The 24,527-nt window shown below is 40.5% G+C and overlaps 1 long non-coding RNA gene across 1 annotated transcript; it reads right to left on the reverse strand.

Annotated features, from left to right (window-relative positions):
• Nucleotides 1-7,542: 7,542 nt before the first annotated feature.
• Nucleotides 7,543-9,375, reverse strand: LOC311044637. The gene is made up of 4 exons (XR_014600718.1): nucleotides 9,251-9,375; nucleotides 8,861-8,907; nucleotides 8,714-8,763; nucleotides 7,543-8,419 (listed from the first exon to the last, which is right to left on the reverse strand). It is a non-coding gene; the product is annotated as an uncharacterized lncRNA (long non-coding RNA).
• Between the last annotated feature and the right edge of the window lie 15,152 nt (nucleotides 9,376-24,527).

The following is a 24,527-nucleotide window of genomic DNA, read 5'->3' on the forward strand; positions in this document are numbered from 1 at the left end:
ACAATGGTTATAGGCTGTAGCTAAAAATCTAAAATGACACAGATGCGTTCCCGTATTGAGGGTACAGACAGACAGACAGACAGACAGACAGACAGACAGACAGACACATGGGGACAGGGGAAAACATAATCATAAAAGATAATAATAATCTCATATTGTGTGCAGTGTCAACGGACGGTGAAAGCCGGTACCGCCGCAAATTGAACATTTTGGAGCTCATACTCGTAGGCACTACAATGGGAGCAAATGCCGGCAACTTTGTGGGGTAACTTATCACCCCAATTCCATCTCTCAGCTCAGATCCAGAGTAGCGGGGACATTGGCCCGCTCTGCCAGGACAAATCGCTGCCTGAGGAGGAGTTGTTGTTGCTCCCAAACACATTGCCAGATAGTCTGCATGTTTAAGCCATTTAGACCAGGAAAGAATCTGTGTCATTTTTTGATTTCTTTGGCTATTTGGTTTTTGGTGTATGGCTATTCAAAAATAGCAGATCTACAAGCTCAAAGCGCGGCACCGAGTGCCTCGCCACAAGCCTGTAGGTCTGCTATTTTTGAAAAATCTTGGACATTTTTGTTAAATCTTTAAATGTATATATTTTTTAAAGCAAGCATTTGTAACTCAAACCTTTGCTTCTGGGGATTCTACAAATAATCTTCTAAATCCTAACAGTTTTCTGAAAAACTCATATGTTGTTATAATATCAGTGGTTCTCAAAAAAAAAAGAACCACCCAAACATATATATATATATTACTATTTGGCCACCAAACCCCATCTCAAAAGATGTTGTTCCAGGGACCCCCAGAAGCAAAGATTTGAGTTAAAAATGTTCCCTTTAAAAATATATATATACTGTATTCAAAGATTTGCACAAATGGTCAAGACTTTTCAAAAATAGCAGATCTACAAGCTCATAGCGCGGCACTCGGTGCCGCGCTATGAGCTTGTATATCTGCTATTTTTGAATAGCCAAAGTATAAAATATGGATAAAGTGGTTACACAGATGCGTTCCCGGTTTTAATGGGTTAAGCCTCTTGTGTGTTTGTGTACCTAGAAAAATGTGGTATTGTTTTGTTTTATTCAAAGTGTTTTGCATTATACAGTGGTCTCCCACCTTATGTTTTAGTATTTTTTTCCCGTTTTTTGTTCTAGATACCCAAAGACGCTCTACAAAGCAAAACAAACTTTATTAAATAAAATGATTATAATGAAAGAAATAGGGACTATACAGAAGAGGACTATAAACAGTAAAAACATAATTAGTTGGAGAAGGCGAGCCCTGGAGAGGTGGGTTTTTGAGCTGTGGTGGAAAGTAACTAAGTACATGTACTCTAGTACTGTACTTGAGTATAATTTCAAGGTTAATTTAATTGAGTGTGTATTTATTTTATACTTTAAACTTCTACTCCATTACATCTCTCTGAGAAAAGACGTTGGACTTTTTATTCCACTACAGCTTTTTGATAGCTTTAGTTACTAGCTATGCACTTTGCAGATTTAGATTATTAATGCAAAACATAAATCAACCACTTAAGCCCTATTTTATACTTTATACTTTATACTTTTCAACTGGTTTTGAGGACTGTTAATCCATTAAGACCGGGAAAGCATCTCTGTCATTTAAACATTTCTTTGGCTATTCAAAACTAGCAGATCTACAAGTTCATAGCACTCTGTGCCGCACTATGAGCTTATAGATCTGCTATTCTTTTTTTAAATCTTCAACATTTGGATTGAATGGGGTAAGCAGTTGATTCATAATTGTATCTTTGTAAGTTTGAGTCTCGTTTCCTAGAAACGGAGTGGAGTCAAAAGTACAATATTTGTCATTGAAATGCAGTACAGTGAAAGTCACAAGTTGTTCTGTCGTATATTGTATTTTTGTAGGTTTGGGTCCCCAGAGTCTCTGCTTCAAAACTGCAATATTTGTCTTTGTAGTGTAGTAGAGTGAAAGTCACAGTTGTTTTTGTAATGTATACCTATACTGTAGTTTGGGTCCCAGGGGTCCCTGCTTAGAAATGTAGTGGAGTCAACAGTACAGATATTTGTCTTTGAAATGTAGTGAAAGTAAAAAAGAAATACATGAATATAATATTCAAGTAAAGTACAGATACTCTACCACTGGAAGACAGGCAGCACCATTTTAACAACACAAATCTATTGATGAGGGTCCCTGGCACAAAATATTTTCAGATGGGGGTCCGTGGGGGTGGGGATCTACATTTATAATTATAGGAGGTCCTTGACATGAACAAGTTTGAGAAACACTGCCATGCAGGAGGAGGCTGTTGCAATAATTTTGTGTGTGTGTGTGTGTGTGTGTGTGTGTGTGTGTGTGTGTGTGTGTGTGTGTGTGTGTGTGTGTGTGTGTGTGTGTGTGTGTGTGTGTGTGTGTGTGTGTGTGTGTGTGTGTGTGTGTGTGTTTGATTGAATATTTTATACAGTCAAACACTTTGTCTAAAAGGATAACTCCAAAAAAGTCCTTATTGAATATTTTCTTGAATATTGTATTAGGCAAAAATGTAAAACAGCACAAGTAGTGTTATAACACTTCCAGGTCCGTCCAAAAAAAGTCCTTGCGGTCTTGTTTCCATTGAGGTCCTTGTATTCAATTCATAAACACATAAAATAGCACCAAACAGTTCAATATCATCACAAAAATACAGAAAAAAACAACACTATATGTACGGAGTCGGTATTGTTTCCATTGGGGTCCTAGGTATTCAATTCATCAACATATAAAATAGCACCAAGCATTCAATATCATCACAAATATAAATCACTACATGTACAGAGTAGAAAAAAATCACACCCTGTGTGAAGGAAGCGGTGCCTTTGGGGCGGGGCTTAACTAATTTCAGTTCGTCCCTATTGGTGGTCGGAGTCCACGTACCAAATTTGTACTTGGTAGCATGCTGCAAACTGGAATAATGGCTGTTTAAAGGCCAGCCAATGGGCAGACATAGGGGGCGGGGCTTAAGTAATTACAGTTCGTCCCTATTGGTGGTCTAGTCACATACCAAATTTGGACTTGGTGGCATGCTGCAAACTGGACTTACGGCTGTTTAAAGCCCAGCCAATAGGAAGACAGAGGGGGCGGGGCTTAATTAATTTCAGTTCGTCCCTATTGGTGGTTTTAGTCCATGTACAAAATTTGTACTCCGTAGCATGCCGTGCTCATACGCCGTGCTCATACGCCGTGCTCATACGGACGTCAAGTGTGTGTGTGTGTGTGCGTGTGTTCGTGTGTGCGCATGTGTGCAGTATTGGCTTGTGTGTGTGTGTGTGTGTGTGTGTGTGTGTGTGTGTGTGTTGAAGTGGCGCATGTGTTGCTACCTTGCCGTGTTCAAACATACGGACGGACATAACATACGGACGGACGGACGGACGGACGGACGGACACTCACACGGACGGAGTCAAATGTAGAGCGGTTGGCACCGCTAAAAAGTGTGTGTGTGGCGGGGGTGGGGGGGGGGGGATGGGGGTAAAGAAAAGAGGGGGTTGTCGCCTGTCTAAAAGAGAAGTGATAACTACCTCTCCCCCTTTGGCCTCCTGAAAGGTGCATTTTCGGGGCTGTTTTAAAGGAAGCCTGAGTGCTTATTGGAAGGCATGGATGAGTGTGTGTGTGCAGCAGTGTGTGACAGTTTGGGGGTCGGAGGAGCTGGCAGTGTTTGGGAGGTGGAATTAAAATAAACTACTTTGGACCTTTGCCTCTTTGGGAACTACACTTCATTTATGTGGCGACAAGACAAATTGGAACACTTACAGTACTCTATTATTTAAACGTTCTCCCAGTTTTGTATTTCCAATTTTCAGTACTTTTACTTCTACTCCACTACATCTCAGAGACAAATATTGTACTTTTACTCCACTACAATTATCTAAAAACTTTAATTTCTAGTTACTTTGTAGATTTGGATTATTATTACAAAACATACAATACCCACTTCAGCCCTATATACGTTTCGGCCATTTGAAAGTAGCTCACAATGCATTGTGAGCTTGTAGATCTGCAATTTTCTAAAGATTTGTATACATTTGAAAACTTGTGAAACATTTTGCAGTATACAAGGAGTATACTTTCTACTTTTGGTACTTAAAGTAGGCTACATTTTGATAACAACACTTTTGTACTTTTACTCAACTACATTTTGAATTCCGGATTTTTTACTTGTAACAGAGTATTTATACATTGCAGTATTGATACTTTTACATAAGTAAAAACATTAAGTACTTCTTAACCACTACACTACTGCCTGCAATGCACATGGATGGAGTCAGTCTGCAGCCTCAGTGACAGGGACGTGCACAGATAGACTCTAGGTGGTGCTAGAGCACCTGCCCTTTGCCCTCTTGACCAGAAGTGCCCTTTTGAAAAAAGCTTTTTTTTTCCAGTTTACAGCAGGGGTTTTCAACAGTACCTCAGAGTTACTACAGGGGGTCCGCCAAATCGTTATGTGATATGATTTTTCTTTTTACCATAACCACTCGAAACCTAGCATCCCTTTTCTGAGGAGAACTTTAGCCAAAAAATAGCAGATCTACAAGCCCACAACGCCTCGCGCTGCGAGGCGTTGTGGGCTTGTAGATTTTTTTGGCTTGGAATTTTTTTGGCAAACGCGCAAGGTGCCCTTTTTTTTTACTTGAGCAGCTGCCCCTCAAAATGTCTGTGCACGCCACTGCTCAGTGAGGAGTTGTATCACAGGGAGGAGAACGGAGGTTCACACTATCTCTCTCCTCCTCACTGTGCGCTGTGCGCTCACACCAGCACCACACACTTAAGGATGTGTGTGTAGTCGCCAAGCCTCCTATACACATGGCTTCCCTATCGCTGTAGACAGCTTGTATAGCTGTTGATTACTTCCTTTAGAGGAAGTGGCGTGCTGAAGAACAATGATGGCTTGTCTGAAAACAATCACTGTGACATTCAAACTATAACATAGTACAGCAACAAACAAAAAAAGAGATATATACAGTATAGGCCCTTCAGTTGCTCAATATGAGATTAATTTCACATTTAACCACTAGTTAAAATGTTTGCTGGCGCTGTGTACAGTATGTATTTAAATACTCGTTGTGTTTACCTATTAGGCACCTACTCCTGCTCTGAGGGATTATTGCATAACTTAGAATTTAATGGGAAAAAATAAGCATTATAGACACGATACAATTGACAATTTAATGGTGTAAAAACATGAAGATATAGGAGAGATTAGGGTACTAGTTTATTTGTGCAGTACAGTAGGTAGCATAATGGAATTTATAGCTTACATAAATTCCAAGGGAAGCATTCATCAACACTCTTAAAGCCTTTTTCCTGTGTTTTTTAAAAATGTCTCCATATTTGTATCTGTATGACGAAGCTGAACAGAGGCCGGCAGTTAATTTGAGCATTACCTTGACAAATATTTTTACATGTACGCAAAAGCGTTTTTAATCATGGTGTCCTAACACTGCTTTATGATGGAGCATAAATATTTATCATAAATAATTTCCTGCGCATTTTATTTTTATTTTTTTCGGGGCATTTTTATCTGTACAATGGCATTAAAAAAGGCATTTAAAAAAAAGTGCCATTGGTCACATCTCAAACAATACATATATGACCTGTGTTTTGTATTCTGTAAGCATCATCATATTAATTACAACTAACATTAACAATTTATATTGTCATAAGCAATATTTAGAATTGTATGTCGTACCGTAGCTTTACTGACGGAAATTGGGGTTTTCTGCAAAATCACCGATTATCGGTAATCAGTGTTATTAATCGATAAGGTGAACCAACTGTCGATTAACGATTACATGATTACATCTGCATCCCAAAAAGGAGATACAACATGTAGGGGAAGAATACATGATCAAGCATGAATGGAGCACATTGAATATGAATGAACAGACTTTTGGATGAAGTCGTCCTGCTTGGTGAAGAGACTTTAGGCTCTCCAGAGAAAGAGCTCCTGCTTCTTCTCTCATCCCTTGACTTACAGTAAAGACATTCAAATCAAACATTGCTCACGGCCTCTGAAGTGTAATCCACCCCAAAATGAGTTGAAACCAAAGACTGTGTTGAGATAATACCCACGACGAATCCTATCTCATGTTTAACCCATTCAATCCAGGAACACCTCTGTGTCATTTTAGATTTTAGCTACAGTATAACCATTATTTTATACTTTGGCTATTCAAAAATAGCAGATCTACAAGCTCATAGCGCGGCACTGAGTGTCACTCTACGAGCTTGTAGATCTGCTATTTTTGAAAAATCTGGAAAATTTGTGCAAATCTTTGAATATATACATTTTTTAAAGCAAACATTTTTAACTCAAATTTTTTGCTTCTCGGGGGTCCCTGGAACAAAATATTTTGAGATGGGGGTCCGCGGCCAAATACATATTATTTTGGGGGTCGTTGACACAAAAGTTTGAGGATCACTGCTATTATAGCAACATATTTTTTTTCAAAAAACTGTAAGGATTTAGAAGACATTTGTAGAATCCCTAGAAGCGAAGATTTGAGTTACGAATGTTCGCTTTAAAAAATCTACAAGCTCATAGCGCGGCACTCGGTGCTGCGCTATGAGCTTGTAGATCTGCCATTTTTGAATAGCCCAAAGAAATCTAAAAATGACACAGATGCGTTCCCGGTCTTAATGGATTAACCACCACAGAGACATGGGAGCCAGGAGCACTTTTCAAAAAAAAGACTAGCCCAGATAAGGCTGCTCTCGCCCGGGTTGAGTCTTCCTCTATCATGCCCCTGTGCTGTAGTTCACTGGTTCTCATCATGGGGGTCCAGGGACCACCAGGAGTCCAAGTGGACTCTTGCACATCGAATGGACCCTTATGGTGACGGTTTGTGACGGATAGTGCACATTTTGATATTAAAGGGCAAGACCACTTTGGTAGAGGTTTGGGTTGTGTTGTTACCTTGCCATGATGCACACTGGGTGAAAAGCAATGATTTTGGGAGGGTATCCCTCAGGCATACCCCTGATACTTAAGGGAGTATGTGTGTGTATGCTGCCCTCATTCATTAATGTACCACCTCCCACATACCTCCCACATATTCAGGTGTATGTACCATTTCTGAGACCTTCATTTGCATGTCTGCCAGCAAGGACCTCACACACCCACCCCTCCCACCCCTCTCACCCTTCCACCCCAACCACTTCAGAGCATGTGCAGAAAACTACATTTGATTGGAAGCTGTGGCTTATAACCCCACCCACCCACCCCACATTCTGCATGCTAATTCTTGTATAAACCCCCTAGTTTATACCCCCCCCCCCCCCCCCCCTCAGTGGGAAGGGTGGTTTAAAGCCCCCCCCCCCCAGGGGCTGTGGCTTGCCCCCCCCCCACCCCACCCCCAATGGGAGGGGTGGTTTATAGTTCCCCCCCACTACCTGCACTAATTTATATATTTATATATATATATATATATATATATATATATATATATATATATATATATATATATATATATATATATATATATATATCCACACACACAAACAATATAGAAAAACACATAGGCAGAACTCATGTAATTATGTTTATTGATCAAGAAAAATAAATGTATACAAAACAATGGAACAGGAGCACACAGATAAGGTAAACTGTTTCAAAGAAAAGTATTTTGTTCCAGGGACCCAGAAGCAAAGATTTGAGTTAAAAATGTTCACTCTAAAAAATATATATTCAAATATTCTGAATCAGAATCAGGTTTATTGTCACATCACAGGTTTAATTAAAAAAAGTGGGTGAAATTTGTGTCTATATACTCACACTAGTACCTGAGATAAGATATGTGCATGAACATAGCAGCAATGTATACTGTGCATGATATACTTATGGACGTTAGTTAAGGTGCTTGGAAAAAAAAGTTAAAAGTCAGTGCGTTATACACAGGATTACGGTGCAAAATGTCAGTGTGTGTCGACCGCATAATCCACATAGACTGACATATAGTCAGCAAGTAGTGACATGAAGAAGAGCAAAGAAAAATAGCGGGAAAAGGAAAACAAAGTCACTTGTAGGCTACTCATGTAATCCACGGTGGCTGGGTCCAAGGAAGAGCTAAATCCAAGTCATGTGTCCCTGGTATAATCCACAGGAAGAAATACAGAAAATAAAGAAATATATTTTGTTCCAGGGACCCCAGAAGCAAAGATTTGAGTTAAAATGTTTGCACTAAAAACATAGTCCTCAAGCTCTTTGTCGTCAAGCATTGGGTCCTGGAGAACACAGCGTTTGGTACAAGGTCCTGGAGATGATCTTGTGAACTTCTTCCTGCTGGAGGGCTGAAGATCCAAAATGGAAGTCCATCTTTGGAGTTGCTCTGTGTCCTTTTTGGAGATGATCTCCTGAACTTTGGACTGCTGGAGGGCTGAAGATCCAAAATGGCAGTCCTTGAAGCCTTGAAGAAAAACAGAAGAAGAAAAAAAGAATTACAATTAAACCACAAAACCACTGAAACCGGAACACAACAATGTTAATACAATTACCACACTCTACCACACTACTGTGTGTGTGTGTGTGTGTGTGTGTGTGTGTGTGTGTGTGTGTGTGTGTGTGTGTGTGTGTGTGTGTGTGTGTGTGTGTGTGTGTGTGTGTGTGTGTGTGTGTGTGTATTGCCTGCTGACTGTCTGCTGAATCTTCTGCTGAAAACCAAGCCATTGTCCTGCAAATTGCAATTTATTCTGGAGATTACCTGTTAAAACTCCGAAAGGTCCTCACACATGTACCGCTGGGTGCCAACAACTGTAAAATAATATAACAGCAATTACAACTCAGAAAACTTCAACTGAAACAGGAGTGCACAAAAAAAAGTTAAATGAAGAGTGTGGGTGTGTAGTACCTTATAAAACTTCCTCGTCAACAGTGGGGAAATCAATGGAATTCTCCCTGCAAATATCATTTTAGGGGTTAGTGGGATGAAGCAATGCTTTGCCATTGTATTCAATATAGCCACAGTAAAGACAAACTACAAAGCAATCCAACTTTAGTTACTAAAATGTATAAAGTCTGTGTATTTTACTATACTGCATTATGCTGACAAATTAAATCATGGCATATGAATTGACTAGCTACTTGACTAGGCCACATGTTTTAAAACAATCTGAACTCATACAGGTAAAGGAACACTAGCCTACAACTGATCAAACAGACTGTAGAGAACTGATCAAAGTAAATACAATAAACAGTATAACCTACTAATGATTTACAATTAGATAAAATAGCAGCTTACCATTTACAAAGCTAGTCCAAAAACACCAACAGGCCAGCAGTACATGGTTGAGAAGAATGAATTCACCCAACCGCCCAAACAGTTCAAATGTTTGAAAACTCTGTTTGGACACATCTGATTGGATAGACACAAATGTTCCCCTCCCCACCATTTGAATGTGCATGTTAAATGTTGGCAGTCAGAGAGAGAGAGAGAGAGAGAGAGAGAGAGAGAGAAAGATTGGAAATAAACTATTTACTTAGTTTAGTTAGTTTTAACAAGTTAAACGTTACTATGTAGAGGTACTAATGCTTTGCACTAAACAACAAGCACAAAAAAAGAACTGACATTTTATACTTAAGTAAAAGTATCAATAGTGTAATGTAGAAATGCTCTTACTTGTTACAAGAAAAGTCCATTACATTTTGTTCTTTTGAGCACTACTGGGCCTAGACTAGAAAACAAACTAAATAGTTTATTAACCACATGACTGGTGGTAACCTGTATTTTTGGCAGTGATGGCAGAAGTACTCAGTTATTTTACTTAAATAAAAGTAGCAATACCACAATATAAAAATACAAACAAAATATAAACATAATAAAACAAGTAAAAGGCCTGTGTTCAAAATGTTACTTGAGTAAAAGTTTAAAAAAAGTATTGGCATCAAAATATACTTAAAGTACCAAAAGTGAAAGTATTAAAATGTTTGAAAATGGCAGATCTACAAGCTTGTAGATTGGCTATTTTCAAATAGCCTATGTATAAAATAGGGCTAAAGTGGTTAATATGGTGATAGAGGTGGAGCTCCTATTGTCTGAGAGACCTGAGACAATAGGGCCACTGAACCCATCAACACCTTTCATGCAAATGTTGTGCCTGCATGTAAATCTCTACCCCCCAAAATACACACGAAAACACACATAAAGTAAGCCTTGTTTGTGATATAATTTTAACCATTTAATGACCCTTAAACGTACTTGGTAAAAGTACAAAAGTATTGGTATCAAAATGTGTTCAAGTACTAAAATGTTTGAAAATAGCCGATCTACAAGCTCACAACACGACGCGTTGTGAGCTTGTAGATCGGCTATTTTCAAATAGCCTAGGTATAAAATAAGGCTAAAGTGGTTAATGTATGTTTTATAATGTAATCATTTATATCTGCAAAGTAACTAGTAGCTAAAGTTTTCAAATAATTGTAGTGGAGTAAAAGTACAATATTTGCCCCAAGACTGCACTCTGATCTCTCTCTGTGTGTGTGTGTGTGTGTGTGTGTGTGTGTGTGTGTGTGTGTGTGTGTGTGTGTGTGTGTGTGTGTGTGTGTGTTTGTGTCATGCTTTATTAGTATGTCCTTTCTGTAAACTAACACTGCTCACCTATGCAAGACCTAAGAACACATTTTTTTTTTTTAAATATTTGTAGTAGCTTTTCCTTGAATGTCACAATGCAACTTTGGTTCACTGTTTCTCTCTCTCTCTCTCTCTCTCTCTCTCTCTCTCTCTCTCTCTCTCTCTCTCTCTCTCTCTCTCTCTCTCTCTCTCTCTCTCTCTCTCTCTCTCTCTCTCTCTCTCTCTCTCTCTGAGCCCCCCCCCCACTCTGAACCCCACACCTCCCATTGTTTGAACAAACCTCTAATTTACATATGTAAGGGAGATTCCCTAGCAGAGAAAAGAGAGACGCATATCCAGGTATCTTAAAGGCATTTTTAGGTAAACAGTCCTCTCCCGCATTCATTGAAATACTTCCACCAATCATTTATGTTTGGTGGGTGTATGCCTTGCCCACGTATCCAGGTATATCACCTTTTTCACCCAGTGGCAACTCCAAAGGTGGACAAGAAATCTTGTGTGTTCAATTTTTTTTCCATATGGGGCGCTCTAACGCAACTTAGGAATGATCCGCGAACCCTGTAAAATAGAATGGACGGATGTGAATCCGGTCCAAATAACGTATACGTCCCGTCCACTCCAATGATAGGATCTTGAGAAAAAGGTCCTTATCTCCATATCTTTTTACCGTGGTGAAAATGAGGAGGCGATCACTCTGCAATGGCGGATCGCGTTCAAAATATTAATGTTCCAGTTGATAGTTGGGACCTATGGGTTGGGACCCACGACCATCGCGCACGCACCCTTTGTTTACCTCCGGGTCCTCGTCGAGGCGTCTGCAGCAGTGGTTCTCAAACTTTTTCATGTCAAGGACCCCCAAAATGATATGTATTTGGCCGCGGACCCCCATCTAAAAATATTTTGTTCCAGGGACCCCCCAGAAGCAAAGATTTGAGTTACAAATGTTTGCTTTAAAAAATATATATTCAAAGATGTGCACACATTTTCAAGATTTTTCAAAAATAGCAGATCTACAAGCTCATAGCGCGGCACTCGGTGCCGCGCTATGAGCTTGTATATCTGCTATTTTTGAATAGCCAAAGTATAAAAGGTCATAATTATTCTGATGCTATATTTACACATTTTGCTGGGTACCCCCTGGAACACCCTCAAGTACCCCTGGGGGTCCCCGGACCCCACTTTGAGAACTAATGGTCTACAGCACTAAACATATCAGCGTAAACGGTAAGATCAAGGGCACTGGATATACCCTCTTTCAAAAAACCTCTGTGGCACTTGATGTGTTAATAATGGACAACATCCACTCAAAATTCAGAAATGGTTGCAAATGGGTGATTTGTGATGGATGAACTGCACTCAAAACTCATCTGCTGTGCTCTTTTGTGTTGATGTGGCAGCTTTTTGTCAAGCTACCCAGATACATGGTGAAAAGAAGAAATGCTGAACTACTTGAAAGCTACATCATTCTGAAAGCAGTCAGAAGTAGAGAAGTAGTAGTAGACTAGCTGTTTTGTTTCTTTGTACTATGAAAAGGTCTTTATACTTTTACTCAAGTTCCTCACTGGCAGGTGAGCCATTAGCTGACAACACACAGACATGTGTGTGGGAAGGAATTAATTGGCATAACCACTAAATTGGGGAGAAAACGCAGGCAAAAAAATAAAACTCACACTAAAAAGAAAGAAAAGAAAATAATGACAAAATAATAAGGGTCCATTGGAACACAAGTTCATATTTCCTGAAAAGTAACAGTTTTGAACGTATATATTCATATTAATTCCAACTAACATTAACAAAGTATATTGTCATAAGCAACATTTAGAATTGTATGTCGTACTGTAGATATACCTTTACTGACGGAAATTGAAGTTTGCTGCAAAATCACTGATTTATCGGTAATCAGATTATTAATCGATAAGGTGAACCAACTGTCGATTAATGATCAAATGATTAAATCATTACAGTAACAGTTTTGAACGTAGGCCTACAGTACAAGGTTTCTGCCTGGCATCATAGTATATGATGTTGAATTGTCGATGTATATTTATAATGTAAAGTGTCAGGTGCTTGTGTGTGTGATGGGTTTAAATAATCTAGTGGATGTGTGTGTGCTGTACACGTAGGTCCTGACTTCATAAATGAGGTATATGCATGCAGCATGCGTGTGAGTGAATGATGGTTGTTAACCTGCATCTTCTCATACATGTAGGTCCTGCCTTCATAAATGAGGTATATGCATGCAGCATGCGTGTGAGTGAATGATGGTTGTTAACCCGCATCTTCTCAACCATCAGGAGAGCAAAGTGAAGCAGACAAGGAATGAATGAATGCCATACAGGATCCTGTCACAGTCCCTGTCCCAGCCATACAGTCCCTGTCACAGCCCAACCCGATCTCTCACACAACACGGTGAAATAGCACGGATCGATTGACATTCCGTACATAGACGACTAGAAGACCCCGAAAACCTGTGCATAGGAGCCGCGAATCCCCCCCATTGACTTTGTTACGTTTTGGACCATGTCGGAGGCGCGGGGTCTCAGGCGAACTGGAGCCACGTGAAGCACCACCGAGTGAGCCAAAGCGAGCGAGTTGCCGTGCTGAACGTTGTGATGTTCGCTTGAGCCTACTCAGCGCCGTCCGAGTTATGTACCGATAGGCACAGAATCCTAAATCATGTTGTGTCAGTGGGGACTGCTCTGCTTCCGGGTTGCAACCCATGTTATTTCACCGTAGGATTCGCGGCTCCTATGCACAGCTTTTTGGGTTTTCTAGTGGTCTACTTACGGAATTGTCATTGCGTGCTATTTCACCGTGTTCTGTGAGATCAGGCTTTATATACAGTATATATATATGTTTTGTTGTTGTTGGATACGATTTTGTCCACAATACCATCCATGCTGTATTTATGTTGGTTCTATAGAGCGTCGCAGTTCCCGCCCACTTCCAGTTGCCGGAAGTAAATACTCAATGCATTTTTCCCATTGACTTTTCCGAAAATATTTATATAAATTAATTTAAGCCAAGAATCAAGCTATCCAGGATGCTGGTGAATCATGACCATAAAACGTTTGATTCTGTGAAAAAACTTTTTTGAAAACGGCAAAACAAAGGGTATTTATTAAACATAGTATATCATATCATTAAATATAAAATTTTAAAAAATCACAGAAAAAAAGGTTTTATGGTCATGATTCACCGGCATCCTGGATGGCTTGATTCTAGGCTTAAATTCATTGATATAAATATTTTTGGAAAAGTCAATGGGAAAAATGCATTGAGTATTTACTTCCGGCACCCGGATTCTGTGCAACTGCGATGCTCTATAGGAGAAATAACAGGCAAACGTTGATCAAAATAACATTTCTTCTACATTCTAAATGTGTAGACTTCTTGTAAAATAAGTAATGCAGATGTTTAACAATAATTTAACTCTTGAGACATACATTTTACACTCTCAAGAGTTAAAGATCTATAAGGGTCCATTTAGTTACCAACTCTTCTATCATTTAGCTGGGGACCACCTGGAACCCCCTCAAGGACCACTGGTGGTCCCCGGACCACTGGTTGAGAACCACTGTCCTATACCGTGTAATCGTTGCTGTTGGGCAGAAATCTCCATATTTTAACTTTTTGTGGTATTTTTTTTGCAAATTAACGGCATACTTGATCATACTACAGCGTCACACAAAAGCATAACAAATAGCAGAGCTCGGGACCGCTTTGTCAGTGGGGGGGTGCGCCACTGAAAATTGACACTTCACGGACGTGTTTCACCCTTTTAGCGCTCCTTCAGCAGCCATTGCTTCGATATTTTGGCGCTCGTACGGCAGTAGTTGAGTCTTCTTTCACTTTTGCCCGCCGCTTGGTGCCCGACCAAGGTTGGTGCCCTGTGCTGCCCGCAGCACCCTAAAGCGCTTGCATTAAGCCGCCACTGGACGTTATGCTTACTGTGTCTGATTCTGCTTTAAATACTCTGACACACTCTGTCTCTCTTTCTTCTGCACAAATACACAGAGAAATATGGACACGAATGCACGCACGCATGCGCACGCGCATACACACACACGCGCACGCACAGGGGTGAAAACATAATCGCATTAACATGCACTTTCGCATAAGAGAGAGAAAATAATCATCCATGAAAGCATAAACAATATCTTAGCCTAAAACAATTAATGAGATCTGAAGGCACATCCCAGTCTGGAGCACAGCAGGCAATGAAGATAAACACAATGAACCCCAGAAAAAAACGTTTAATTAAACAAACAGAAGACAACAAAGGTTGACATTGGGGAAAAACACTATAAAACAACGACCACTCTCAACTCTTTTTTTGAGGCTCAGCCACCACTGAACAGTGGTGGGAAAAGTACTCAAATGTTTTACTTAAGTAAAAGTATCAATACTGCAATGTAGAAGTACTCTGTTACAAGTAAAAGTCAGAAATTCAGAATTTGCTTGAGTAAAAGTACCAAAGTATCGGTATCAAAATGTACTTAAAGTACCAAAAGTAAATTTACTAAAATGTTTGAAAATAGCCGATCTACAAGCTCGTTGTGAGCTAGTAGATCAGCTATTTTCAAATACCCTATGTATATATAGGGCTGAAGTGGTTAATATATGTTTTGTAATAATAATCAAAATCTACAAAATAACTAGTAACTAAAGTTTTCAAATAATTGTAGTGGAGTAAAAGTATAATATTTGCCTCTGAGATGTAGTGGAGTAGAAGTAAAAGTACTGAAAATTGGATACACTCAAAGTACAAATACCTCAAAATTGTACTCAAGTACAGCACTTAAGTAAATGTACTTAGTTACTTTACACCACTGCTCTTTTGTTGAGGCTCAGCCACCGCTGAAGATATAATACCTGAATTATTATCTCATATTATTGTTGCCTAGGTCTAGGAGACAGATTTGTGTAAGAGAAAATGCACCTTGGAGCCTCAAACAAATAAATACCAGCAGGTGTGCAAAGCTGCATTCAAATGCAGTCCATTTGGCCTTGTTTGAAATGGATAGTGTTGCTGTGGGAATGATAATACGTTTTCTTTTTCAGCCAGAGGTGCTCTGAAGCGGTGGAGTAGACAGACAGGCAGGCAGGCAGGCAGGCAGGCAGGCAGACAGGCAGACAGGCAGACAGGCAGGCAGTCAGTCCCACAGCTGCACACACAGCTTAGAACCAGCGATGGAAAGTATCATTTACAGTAAAGTACTGCACTTAAGAACAACTTCGAGGTACTTTCGCTGTATTTCAATTTCCCCAATACTTTAAACTTCTACTCCACTACCTCAGAGGCAATTATTGCACGTTTTTCTCCACTACAAAGTTACTTGTTACTTTATAGATTTAGATCATTATTACATCCACTTAGAGCCCAATCAAACAATTGTAGTGGAGTAAAAAGTACAATATTGCCTCTGAGATGTAGTGTCATAGAAGTATAAAGTATCAACAAATGGACACACTCAAATTAAAGTACCTCAAAATTGTACTTGAGTACAACACTTGAGTAATTGTACTTTGTTACTTTCCACTGCTAATTACAACAATCTACAGCACTTTAACATGAGGTGCAAAATTATCTATTCTAACCAACAGCATCTTAAGTTGAGTGTGTCTGCCCTCTAGTGGAGGATCGGGTGTATGGCATGTGTGTGTGTGCAGTGGCTGAAGCAATTGTAGGCTACTGTAAAAAAAAATATATATATATATATATTCTATCGATTAGTCACCCCATGGTGACTGGAATTCATGGATTTATATATTTTTTGTCGCATTCCTAAGCCAATCATTTCAGAACCGCTGCCTGTCATGGAATTATTGGCTTGGGAACGCGACAAAAACAAAACAAATATCCATGAATTCAAGTCTCCATGGGGTGACTAATCAATAGAAAAAAATGTTATTTTAGGAGTGAACTATTAAATACATCAATAAATTGACCTAAATTAATAAATTGACCTAAAAGTAACAAAAAAGTATTTCCATGCTTACGGTAATGAAAGTATTCCATAACTGTTGCGCTGGCCCTTCGTACTGCATTGTTGTTTTCAAAAACATTCTTGAGAGCAACGTTTAGTTGTAAATGATATTGTGTGTTTGTTTACATGGCTGTCATGTTGGATGCAGCATGAAATCAAGCAGCGCAGCAGGTGCTCTGAGTCTTTGATTAGACAGCAGTCTGTTAGTGAGCATTCAGTGATTGACCAATCAATATCAAGCATTCAACCAAGCCGAGTAATGAACAGTTTTATGTAATGCTCATGTGAAATGTTTTCTTACATGCAGCAAGGACGTGCAGAGAATGTTAGAGGGGCAGGGGGCTGAAATGTATAAAAAGGGCACTTTTGGCCCGGAATTTTGTTTGAAATTTCTAACCCGAAAATAGCAGATCTACAAGCTATAGAACGTGTCGCAGCACGGCACATTGTGTAGCTTGTAGATCGGCTATTTTCAACCAAGTACAACCAAGCCTTTACTGGAGAAGCAGTGCACCACGGCATGGCTTGCTACACAGAGAGGGCTATTCTTTCAGCCTTTGGAACAGGCCGTTCTCTTGAACGCTGCCTTTGGGAACGACATGGACACTAAAGGGGACATTTGCATTTCTTTCACCATAATAGATTCTGAATGCATGGTCTGGAGGGAGGGCACTTTTTACAGACGAGTAAATGGGTTCAAGGGTTCAAGCCCCCTTTGATGTCTGTGTGTGTGTACGTGCCTGACATGCAGTATTATGTTGAATTCAATGAGGGCCTTAAACCACTTAAAGGAGAAGTTCACCCAAAAGATTACTTATTTGGGGTGCCCACTGGCCTAGCGGTCCAGGCGCAGACCACATTTGCTGGTAATCCAGCTTGACAGCGTGCCGCGGGTTCGACTCCTGATCCCGATGACCCTTGCTGTGTGTCACCCCCCATCTCTCTCCCAATTTCCTGTCAGCCCACTATCCTATCAATGAAGGCAGAAAAAGCCCCCAAAGATATCTTTAAAAAAAAAAGTACTTATTTCTATAAATTAAACACCCATGAAGTCTTGAATTCATGGAGATTATTTTTGTTTTTGTTGCATTCTAAGCCAATAATTTGATGACCTGCAAAGTCCCCGGTAGGAGTCTCAATTGAGTCGACTACGGGAGACTCCGCCAGAAAATAAGTAATTTTTTGTGTGAACGACTCCTTTAAACCCTATATACTTCGTTGACCCGGGTCTTCTCCATGAAAACCTGGCCAGCAAGCACACACGCACAAGCACACACACACACACGCACACATGTCGCACACACGCACACACGCACACGCCCACACATACACAGGCTCTGTTGGCAAGCAGATAGCTGCAGTGTTACATCAAAGAAAACATGATCATGTTTAATAGCTGTTCCCAACCTTTTCCTCATCAGCGGCCCACCCATCTGTCCACTTAACACACAGCTGAAAGGCTGCTAGACGTAATTTAATGAGTTTTTACAATGAAAATGAATTGTTCAATATATTAAAGAAAAAAAAATACCATTAATTTTTGTTCTCAAATGTTCTTAATGTAAGAAACCTTTAATACATTTTATTAATGTTCTACAGTCATCAATCTGTGTTTTTCAAATTATTTGGGGGCCCATTTGCAATATTCTGACGGCCCAACAGTGGACCCCAGCCCATAGGTTAGTATTAAGTGTAATAGACAACATCAAACATACACAACGTTAGCAAGCATTTCTTTTACCCTATATGTGGTTAACCAGAGTCCCTCAGGACTCTATACTGGTGTCTTTTCTGTGTTCTGTTATTGTGGGGAAAAGCATAATTTTTTTGGAGAAAATAGCAGATCTACAAGCTCACAGCGCTTTGACCTTGTTGATCTGCTATTTTCTACTAAAGTCTTCCCCACAATAAGGATGCTGGGGTCTAAGTGGTTAAAGGTTTCATGACGTTCAGTTTTACCACACATTAAAAGTCTTTGTCATGGTCCTTCAAACGCGTATACAAAGTTTGAACACAAAATTCCACTCCATTGATCCATGGCAGGTGTTCTTCTCTCACATTTCTAAAGCCTTTTCAACTGCAATGTCGCTGTTGAGGGATTTTGCCTGTCAATCATCGCCTCTGCTCCGCCCCATAAACATAAAAAAGTGAAAATGAATGTCATAGAACCTTTAACTATATACATGAACACTAGCCTCTTTATTCCGGGCATGTTGTAACAGGTGAACATTAACAAAAAATAGCAAACATTTGGTGAAAACAGCAGCTCAATACAAGCTCTCTATGGGCCGCAACATGAGCTTGTAGATCTACTATTGGGTTGCTGAAGTGATTTGGTGTAGAGCAGGGATGGGCAACTGGCGGCCCGCGGGCCGCATGCGGCCCGCACCGTCACTCAATGCGGCCCCAGGCCAAAATCCAAAAAAAAAAAAAAAACTTTTTTTTTTGTTTTTTTGGGCCAAAAATGTTTTAATTGTTTTTTGGCCAAGTCTACACTTGCAACCACACGTAACTTCTACTTTATTCTTCTTATTCCTCGTCTTTGTATTGGTATTGTTTGTGTTGGAGCGCTCAGTGCGGCTGCAGAGTTCATGTGCAACCTCTTCCAGAGAGAGATAGAGACACTAGAAACTCTGCTGGAGACACAAAACAAACTGTGTAGACTTGGCCCTTTGAAATAAAATGTGTTTTGGCCCAAAAAAAAAAAAAAAAAAAAAAAGTTTTCTTTTTTTTTGCATTAGTCGACTGCCAGTCGACTATTGGCAATTAGTCGCCAATTAGATTCGACTAAACAAATCCTTAGTCGGGGAGAGGCCTACTAAATGCTAAATAAAAACAAAGTCATAACAAATAATAATAGTGTTATCCCTTATTTATCACATATGTGACTAGTATGGGCTTTTTGAGTAATGGGGTACTACTGGCGAGAGTGCCGATAAACGGGCGGGCTGGGACCAAAATCCAGCCCTGGCATTTTGGTCCGAACCGGCGCACCGCCCCCGGACCGGGGGGGGGGGGGGGGGGGGTCCCTGCCGATAAACAATGCGGCCCCCCAGAGTGATTGAGGAAATTTTGTGGCCCTCACCATCTACAAAGTTGCCCACCCCTGAGGGAAGAAAGGAGGGGACCAAGTATATATACTTAATTTGAAAAACACAGATTGATGATACTAGAACATTAATATTAAAGGTTTCTTACATTAAGAACATTTGAGAACAAAAAGTAATGGTATTTATTTGTTTCTTTAATACATTGAACAATTCATTTTCATTGTGACTCATTATTAAATTATGTCTAGCAGCCTTTCAGCTGCGTGTTAAGTGGACAGATGGGTGGGCTGCTGATGAGGAAAAGGTTGGGAACAGCTATTAAACATGATCATGTTTTCTTTAATGTAACACTGCAGCTATCTGCCAGCCAACAGAGCTTGCGTGTGCGTGTGTGCGTGTGTGCGCGTGCGTGCCAGATTTTCATGGAGGATTAGGGGGTGAACAGGGTAAGATGAGTCACCCCATGTTTCAGGAATTCAAAACAAGATGTCAGTAGTATAGGTTGATGTTATAGCATTACAGCAGCCCTGTGCTGGCTGCTCCTGATATAATGGATCCTGTGTCTATGGGGGAGTAGAATAGATCATCATTGCAAGGTGGTAACACACATTACATCAGCAGTGGTTGCGGAAGGACTCAGATTTGTTACTTAAGTAAAAAGAAGCAGTACCACAATGTAGAATGCATCCGCGGCAACACTCCCACCTACAGTACCTTAAAGAACTAGTCTCCCCACAAACCTCGACTCGCTCCACAAAAACGAACCTCCTCAAACCCCCCAAGACCAATCTACATACTGTACTATGGGGGCAACCAGGCCTTCTGCTCGGCCCTCCCTGCCCTCCTGAGAGCACCGCAGTCTGTTGATTATTTTAAGAGCGGACTAAAGACCTACCTTTTTAACAAAGCATTTATTTATTTTTTAGTTGTGCCACTTTTCTTCAGTGATCAATCATTTGTGAACTACATTATATCTAGTAGGTAGAGTATACAATTTCAGTGGTAGAAAGTAAAAAAAAGAAACGGGCAATATGCATAATAAGTATATTTTGATACTGTTGTGCTTTTACTACTAACATTTTGAATTAAGGACTTTTACTTGTAACAGAGTATTTCTATTCTATTGTGGTATTGCTGCTTTTACTTCACTTTACTACATTTACCATTATTGTATGTGTGAACAATGTGTCTGTATCTTTATCATTGGTGTGCGAAACTTGATGGACACTTACAAACTTTCTTTCTTTCTTTCTTTTTTTCTTTCTTTCTTTCTTATCTTTATAGATCTAAAGACGTTCTGAGCTGCGGTTTGGGGGGTCCCCGAAATGGAGAACTTAGCTCGTTATGGACTGGGGGTCCGGGACCACTCTTATCATGACTTAACAACAAATAAAGGTAGGAAAACGCCAGGGGTGAAATTCTCCTTTAACATGAAAGGTGCCTAGATTTTCTTTTTGTTGTGATCACGTGATTTCTGAGTGTACTCCTCTTTGGTGGTGCTTGGATCATTCACAGAACATTCACAATGTTTGACCCCTGCGTATATATCTCGACCTCTGACCCATCAAACGTGCCATGCGTATCACAATGGACCCGAGGGGGTGATGTGAGTGGGCCGTTGGTCGGGCGGTTGTCTCTCTCTACGAGCCCTCCATCGGAGTCTCCAGTCATCTCGGTTCTCCATACATCTGGCCAGCTCCTTTGTGCTTTCTGCACCAGCATCTTTCCTTAGTACATCCACGTAGGTAGGTGTGGGACGTCCTCTTGATCGATGCCCGTGGGTTGGTTCCCACAGTACGAGCTTTTTGACCAGGGAATTCTTGGTGGCAGTGGCCGGTTGTCCAAGAAGTAATATGACATCATAGTACTGACATCATAGACTGGCCTGGACTCCATTTGGGCATGGCTGACACTCCATATACATGTATGGGCATTCAAGGGACACAGACTGACTGACTGATTTACTGACTGACTGACACAGAGATCTCAATATATGGGCATAAAAGGGACAGATGGGTACAGATGGATAATGCTAACGGGAGGGACATGCAGTTTTACCTGCATAGGCACTTAAAATATAGACTACCTGAAGATTGCATGTTTATTCTAGGAGGTGGCTGACTGACGTCTCCACAAGCATCTTTGTCAGGTAGTTATATCAATGATTCTCAGACTGTTTACTTTCAAGGACCCCCAGTTTGATATGCATTAGACCCATTTGAAACCGTTATTGGGAGCACAATCTACATTGTAAAATCTCTTTAATTAACTCTGAGAGTGTACAAATGGAACCAAATGGACCCCCCTCGTGGCCCCGGATGCAACATTTAGAAACCTTGATCTGTTTGAAGTGCCCAGGAAAAACGTAAAACGTTGAGTTGTATAATGTGGAGTACCAAAATCCTTTCATTAGAACTTTGGCTGCAGTGTGTTGGACTTCACTTTTAGGACTTTGATACAAATATGGGCATGTATTGGGGGTGAATTGGTGGGTGTTCAAGAAAAGTCTCACTCTGCTGAGTGAAGACAGCTGGTGTGAGCCGTGTGAAGCAAGTCACATCTAGGCGTTTGTTTTTATTATTGTTTTTTATTTTTATTCCCACGCAGTTCGGTGCTGTATGTGTTTTTAATCTGGGTTCTCATGCAAGGATCTTGCAGTTTAACTCAATGTCACTGTGAAGCTCCTCCACCCCTGACCCTCACCCCCAACCAACTGAGGCGTCAGCTACCCAGGCTCAGCACAAGGAAAACAGCTGAGGGTCTGGGAACCCCAATGAGGTCCTAGACCCAGACTCCAGGTTGGGAAACATACTGTATAGGCTCTGATATGTGTACAGTTGAAACCTTTTAATAGCATAAACTATTGGCACATTACAGTATTTGCAATTCAGTGAGCAACCACAGGATGGCAGTAGAGTATCATTTAAAAGAGACTCACTGTCTCTGAGCAGTTTACTGAAAGGCTGACCTTGTACACGCACGCACGCACTCACGCACGCACGCACGCTGTAGATAGTCTGATAAACGAACCATGGAGGAGCATGGTTTTCTAGGAAGGCCACCTGATAAGCCCATTTGTTTTTTTGTTTTATTCCTTTCTGGTTGTTATGCATTTGTCTTATCCTCTTTATCATTGGTGTGCGAAACTTGATGGACACTTACAAACTTTCTTTCTTTCTTTCTTTCCTTCCTGTAATGTAATTTAGTAATTTAGTGTGCTGGTTGTTTTAAAGGGTCTACACCATGAATTTTAACTTTTTCTTCTTTTTTGTGTGTTTTTGGTCTCCCCTACCTCTCTTCTATCCTCAAAAATACCCCAGTTTGAACGGGAGGCATGCGTTAATCCGACAGACCTTTTCTCCGACTATGTGGCATCCGCGTGCGGTTAGGGTTAGGGTGCGGGTTTGGTTCGGGTTTACTGTTTAATGTCGGAGCACTGCGCTGTCGGAGGAATGCGCTGTCGGACTAACGTATTGCACCCGTTTGAACACTCAGGCTTTCACAGCAAATCTGGGGTTTTCTGTAAATTGGTCTAAAAACAGGCCAAACTGATTTGGTCCCGCTAGTGATGTCACTAGCGGGAACAATTCCTCCCGTTTTTTAGTTCCAACCCCAAAAAAAATATATATATATTTTTTTTTTTAAAGAAAATATTTTTCTTATTTTTTTTTCTTTTTTACTTTTTCCACACAGAACCAGGAGATAACATGCATACAAACTGGCTCAATAGCGCCCCGTGCCAAACAGGACAATGTGGTATTGCAGGTGAAAGTGCTTTATAAGCCAGAGAGAAGTTAGTTGGAATGAGTATATATGAGGCTTGATTTAGGCTCAAACCTTTTGAAAAACGTTTGAGGGACATAAACAATAAGATATTAAATATTATTATTATTTTTTAATTTCATGGTGTAGACCCTTTAATGTGTTACTAAGGGCCACAGTCGGGCTTGAACCCAGTGGAGGTCACAGTATTAACGGCTGATCGACTGGTGCCACCACATTCACTAGACTAGCACATTTACCAGACCAACAGGAGGGCTGGGTTGCAGCCCCTCCTGTTGGCCCTGGTAAACGTTTTAGTGAATGATGTGCACACACCAGCACAATCTCATTAGCCTTTTCCCCTCAGTCAACATTAGTGGCCATTAGCCAAACAATAGTTCAAGCGGATCTAAGTTCGTTCTTTTTTATCTCGCCTGCATGCGTTGACCTTGGTCTAAACTATGAGGCGTGAGAGACCCTGGTCCCTGGACCCCCAACCTCGTTTTCTGGCCAATTCACTAAAAGAGCTTCCGTGCTGAGTTCAGCTTTCTGGCATAATGTATGTCCTTGTATTTTCTCAGCACTATTATTCAAGGCGCAGTCATTACTGTAAATTAAATTAAGCTTGGCTAAGCTGTAGTGAGTTCTTGGTGGGTTGCAACTTTAAAGTCAGTAAGCAGTAAAAATCAGACAGTATACCTTAACTCAGAGAGTGTTTACAGCAGCGGTTTTCAAACTTTTTGTCCCCAAAGCACCCCAATGGAAAAGTCACAATCTCAAAAAATAGCTGCTCTACAAGCTTACAATTGTCACATTGCGACATATTGTGAGCTTGTAGATTCACAAATCTATCAATTTCCACATACAGTATAATGACATGTACAAATTAGGACGCCAGGTTGAAGGTCTCTGTGCTCCGATACTAGCCTGGTTCCAGACCATAGACCCCGCCCACTCTCTGAGTGGACTGCCTCTCTTGGTCTGGTGTTGTAATGTGAACCTAGGATTTATGCGGTACAAAAAGTACCGTCCAATGAGAGTTGGAGGTGGGGGTGGGGATCCCTTGTGAATGGTTTAGGGAAATTCTAAACCAATTCTAATTGGTTTAGGGAAATTCTGATCCCTCCCCCTTGTAATCGCCTACAC

Source organism: Gymnoscopelus microlampas (genome assembly GCF_963454915.1).
Source record: "Gymnoscopelus microlampas genome assembly, chromosome: 1".
Taxonomy (NCBI): domain Eukaryota; kingdom Metazoa; phylum Chordata; class Actinopteri; order Myctophiformes; family Myctophidae; genus Gymnoscopelus; species Gymnoscopelus microlampas.